We start from the raw sequence: 5709 nt of genomic DNA on the forward strand, positions 1-5709 counted from the left end.
ACCCTTTCAGGGTTGGCGCCGTACTAGTACGGCTTGCACGCCAGGGTTGGTGCCGTACTAGTACGCATAAATTCTAGCGCCTTTAAATCTAGCGAGAGAAAGCTGGTAGGCCTACATATGAAAGAATGGGTCTATGTGGTCATTGTGCACAGTAGAAAAAAAATCCTGCAGCACACAGTGCATAATGAGAGACTCCAACTGTGTTTTTGGTTTAAAACAGCGAATTTGCAGTGTATTTTCGTATGCTATTTATGGTTGTATTCTAGTTTTCCTGGTCTCATTTTATAGAATGGAAGACATATTACAGAAATTGAGATGATTTTGATTGGTTTCACAATGAAAAGTACCTTGAAATTGAGGTCAAAGTAGGAGAAATGTTCGATTTTTGCCAAAGTTCAAAAGTAAACAAATCATGCCATGCATCCGATACACCTCAACTGGTGAGTCTAATATTCTTTTGCAAGTGTGCTGATATTATTTATACAATTTCTACACTAATGCAGTAGACTGCATAACAGTAAATCTTCTATTTTTTGAGAATAAAAATTGAAAGTGGAAAGCAAATGAAATGTAACAGAGTCTAGGGGACAAATGAACAGAGGAAATGTTATTTTAGTGTCAGGAATATCTGTCTTGTTTATTCTAGACCCTATTTGGAAATTGGCAAAATTGCCAATTTCTGAATACTTTATTGGATAGTTGAAATCGGTAAATAGGTGGTTTCTTGTACTCATTCGATTGAAAAAAAAAATAGAGTTCTAGCGAAATAGTTATGATTTTTGTCGACTGGTACATTGGAATTGGCTGAAAATAGTGCGCGAAGTGGGCGAGATTGCTGATACGTAAACATCGTCGAGACCGCTAACTTCGCAAGAGCATAATTCCCTAAGTTGAGGAGGTTTAGGAGAGGGCCTGCTGACCCTGAAAGGGTTAAGTGCTTATACCTTTTCTTGCCACTTTCAGCAACACTGGTATACCTGCTGGGTTTCATGATTACTTGGCAGATACAAGATACAGTAATTAAAAGATCAAAAGAAAATTCACAAACAGAGCTAGCTTGTAGCTGAGAAAGATTGGACGGTATGAAGTATGAATGCTGGGGTGGTGTCCGGGAGTGGCAGGGGATGGCGGGAGGTCTCCCTCGCTGATCCACAATAGATTTTTTTCCCCTTTTCCGCAAACTGAACCATGTTAAATTAATTTTACGACTTGTTACATGAAATTGTGCTGCAATTCTTTAATCATGCTATGCCCGAATTGTGCCAAATAAACTCATGCTAAATGACGGTCTACTGTAATAATAGTATAATGTGTATAATAATAATATAAAAATGTACTATAATAATAATTATAATAATAGACAGCTTCGAAAAGGCCGTCACTAGATGGCAGTGAATACCACAATGCGGGAGCAGTTATGGCCGCCTCCACTTGTCACATAATGATATATTTTATTCTAGAATATGTGTCAGGTTTCTATGTTATTTATATCATTTATTATGTCATATTAGATCAATTGTGATAGATAAATAAGCTGTAGAGTTGATATTAGCATTATATTGAAGTGTATTTTTCCTGCCCCAGAGAGCAGGAATTCTTCTGGTACGGATTAATATCTTTTCAGTTAATTTAAATGAGGAAAATCAACTCGGCATATGAGCAAATCAGGACACGAACAAGGTCACAAAATGGATTAAGTTGGTAAGCTGAGGTTCCACTGTGTGTGTGTGTGTGTGTGTGTGCACGTGCATGCGTGTGCACGTGCGTGCGTGCTTGTGCGCGTGCGTGCGTGCGTGTGTGTGTGTGTGAGAGAGAGAGAAAGTAAGTAAGTAATTACTGCTCACTTAATTTGGCATATATATTTGTTAAGGTGGTTGCCTTGATTTTGTTGTAGGGTTCTTGAAACAAGGAATTGGAGTTACTCTTCCTCTTTTGGATCAAATGTGATTACAGCAAACATTCTGTATAACAGACCTCCATATAATGAACTAGGAAATTTAGATCAAATTCTGCCGAAACAACAGTCAAAATCTGTTTGTGACATTATTTTTTTATTATTGTTGCTATCACAGCAAAACACACACTTTTCTGTCCACCACGATAGTCATTGCTAGCCACTTGCTACCCTTTATTAACCCTTTATATCAAGGGTTGGCTCTGCCTCCCATTGCCATGGATATAATGACAAAAGTTTAACAGGTTCACTGGGCATGTGCAACTCTATAATGGTTAGACACACTATTCCACTTGATCTTCAAAAGACATGAGAAAGCTATTACTGTTACTCTCAGTTTGGGGGGGGGGGGGATTTTATTTTTTGTTAGTAAGTGTAGCCAAATATTACCAAAGATGTTTAGTACTAACATTTACAGAAGGTTATGAATTTCTCAGATTGCTAAAAGGAATTTGTTAGTAAAATATGACTGATAGTGCACCTTTTGAACAAAAGAAATGAAGTTTACAATGCTTTGTTTAGTCAATATTTAGATTACAATACAAGCAAAATTAATTAAGAAAATAGTAACTTAAATATTTTATCCTAGTAGGTTAATTTTTTGCCAAATATTCAAAAAGTAATGATAAAATTGAGAGGTAATTGAAAGAATACATAATTTATTCTTTTAAAATATACTTATTCAATGCTATTCAGTACAGTGTATTGGAAAATGCTTGGGCAAAATACCTTTTGGAGAGTGTGTGTGTGTGAGGGCTCAAACTAAATGGGAGCCTTGCTCTGTTTTACAGACTCACCCGGTTCACCATCATGCACAAGCACACCATCAGCAACAACCACCACTCCCACAAGCACAACATTACCAGCACAGTTCTGCCATGGGTTCCCCGGTGCAAGAGGAAATGACTGACGTGAATTGTCGGTTCTGTAGCAAAACTTTCCATGGCAGATATGCTAAATACAACCTGAAGCGCCATCTCATGATTCATCGTGGGGAAAAGCCTTTTGTGTGCCCCTACTGCCCACACCGTGCTAACCAGAAAGGCAATCTAAAGTATCATATATTGTCTGTTCACCCAGGTTTGCCAGCTACCCAGGTGTTGACACCAGTGGATGGCATGGATGGCATAGCTAAAAATGAAAATTTTTCTTCAAACTTTGGAGAGTGTTAGTTTATGATGGTCCAGGAGATGTACTGATGTATCATAATTGTTATTACACTCCTGTGTTTCGAAAAGTTGACAGGCTTCACCTATTAGATATGTTGGCTATAATAATAGGATTTGTTGGATGTTGGGCACTGAGCACTGTGTTGTTGCAGGGGGCCGGAGGGATGAGCAGCAGTGATGATAGCCTCGTAGCCCCCACGGCTCCCCTTTGCCGAGCGTGTGGCCGACACTTCACCTGCCGTGCATCCCTCCGCCGTCACCTGTGGATCCACACTGGTGTCAAGCCTCATACTTGTCACCATTGTTCCTTCTCCTGCAATCGTCGTAGCAACTTGGAACGTCATGTTAAACGTCACCACAGTCCAGCAGTCTCTGAACGTCCTTCAGCATCACACCATAATAATCATTCTTCCACTGCTGCGATGTAAACTGGCTAAAATTATCCACACAAGTCAGTGATGTCTTAAAGTTTAAATATCTATGACAGACTGAAATAAAAGAAATTTTGTTCTGTACAATGTTTTGGTCTTTTTGATAAGTGTTATCGTATTATCTATTTGCTGAATACATTTTGATATTTTTGGCCCCTAAATTGGATTTTCAGTGGAAAAGAATATTGGCGGAATTTTTTTTAAAAGAACCTGTTTATGAAATAAACTGATGATGTTTTACATGGGCTAGGCATCTTTTTTAAATTTGGATAAAACATCGCTTCTTGTTCCTTTGCATGTGTCTTGACGATTTGGTGGTTTGTTAAGAGTGATGATGGGAACGTTTAGCTGATGTTGGAGTAGTGAGCACTGGGTTTTGGTTTGCAGAGGCTCGAGGTGGGCGTGGGAAGAGCACATATAGCAGCAGTGGCAGGAGTAGGAGCCCTGACTGGTGCAGAAGCAGTTACAGCAGATGGCAGACATCAGTGCAGACTGTGCGGGAGGGTGTTCACCGAACGAAACAATCTCCACCGTCACTTGAGAATCCACACTGGTTTGAAACCTTACCGATGCCCCCTGTGCCCATACCAGTCCAACAGGAATGGAAATCTAGTCCGACATATGGAATTCAAACATGGGAGGCCTCAGTGATGTGCTGAGCTTTTACTTTGAGACTTAAGGACAGTAAAAAAAGGATTTTGTGACAGAGTTCTTCATAATTGTGCTGTAACCTTTATTGTGCTGTAACCTTTACTGAGTCCTTTATTTTTAGTAAAAGAATCTTGCATACTTTTGCATATATCAGCATTGGTTTCAGTGATACCTTGTTTACCAGATAAGCATTTTCTATAGAAAGATGATGATACTAAATACAGTATACGTGTTTAAAGAAAATTACATTCAGGAAGTTGTTCAGCACTCCATTTTCTTCAAACATTACATGACAAAAAAAAAAAAATATATCTAGATGTTAACTTTAACAATCCATTCTTTCCAAAGTGAGCTAAAGAAATGATTTTTCTAGTTACTTTGGTTACTATTAGGCATTTGGAAAATTTCTCTTCAGATGTACAATATACAGTGGACCCCTGGTTAACGATATTTTTTCACTCCAGAAGTATGTTCAGGTGCCAGTACTGACCGAATTTGTTCCCATAAGGAATATTGTGAAGTAGATTAGTCCATTTCAGACCCCCAAACATACACGTACAAACGCACTTACATAAATACACTTACATAATTGGTCGCATTCGGAGGTGATCGTTATGCGGGGGTCCACTGTATTTTAAATTGTTAAAGTACAATATTATAAGACTACAGCCATTTGAAGACAAAACAAATTGTAAAATATCTCAAAATCTCACTCTGATCAGATAAAAATTGTATACAGTGTTACTTGTAACAGAAAAAGGATTTAAGGAATTAATTATTTTTTTAGGTGAGAGGTGAGCAAGTTTTTCCCATTTTCCTATACAGTACTATTATTTTCAAGGTACATATAACCTCATATAGTACCAGTGAGTCGAGCAAAGCACAGCTGGAAGAGTAGTAGTGGCAAGCAGAGATTTTTTTTTTTTTTCCATATATCTTGAATTGCCATCTTTGTTTGATACAAACAACAAATGCATAGCAAATTCTCTTAGTTTCCAATACTTTTTTAGTGATAATGTTCTTTAAAGAGCATTTTATAAGTGACTTATTGATGTAAAAAATAAAGCTGTTGTTAATAAACACAAATAAAAAATTGAAATTTAATGGTTCGTAATATCATTTGTAGCTAAACTGATTAGATTGTTTTCTTGGTTATAATTAAGCATATTGCAAATATTATACCTTATTTATAGTGGGGATTACTTTGTAATATTTGAACACTAATAGTTTCAGGTAGAAATAAATAACAATAAATAAATAACCTTCCCCAATAGATTTATACACACTCCAAGTCATTCTACTTTATTCCATTCTCTTTAAATGACCAAACCACCTCAACAGCCCCTCTTCAGCCCTCTGACTAATACTTTTAGTAACTCTACACCTCTACCTAATTTCCACATTACAAATTCTCTGCATAATATTTACACCACACATTGCCCTTAAGCAGAACACCTCCACTGGGTCCAGCCGCCTCCTTGCTGCAGCATTTATAACCCATGCT

The 5709-nt window shown here is 37.6% G+C and overlaps 1 long non-coding RNA gene across 1 annotated transcript in view; it reads left to right on the forward strand.

Annotated features, from left to right (window-relative positions):
* Window positions 1–5309, forward strand: part of LOC138852511 (uncharacterized) — a 10576-nt gene extending 5267 nt beyond the window's left edge. The window contains exons 2-3 of the long non-coding RNA XR_011391836.1: window positions 2746–3574; window positions 3942–5309. This is a non-coding gene — a long non-coding RNA (uncharacterized lncRNA). The remainder of the gene's footprint in view (window positions 1–2745; window positions 3575–3941) is intronic.
* The last annotated feature ends 400 nt before the right edge of the window (window positions 5310–5709 follow it).

The sequence above is a fragment of the Cherax quadricarinatus genome, chromosome 10 (assembly GCF_038502225.1).
Source record: "Cherax quadricarinatus isolate ZL_2023a chromosome 10, ASM3850222v1, whole genome shotgun sequence".
NCBI lineage: Eukaryota > Metazoa > Arthropoda > Malacostraca > Decapoda > Parastacidae > Cherax > Cherax quadricarinatus.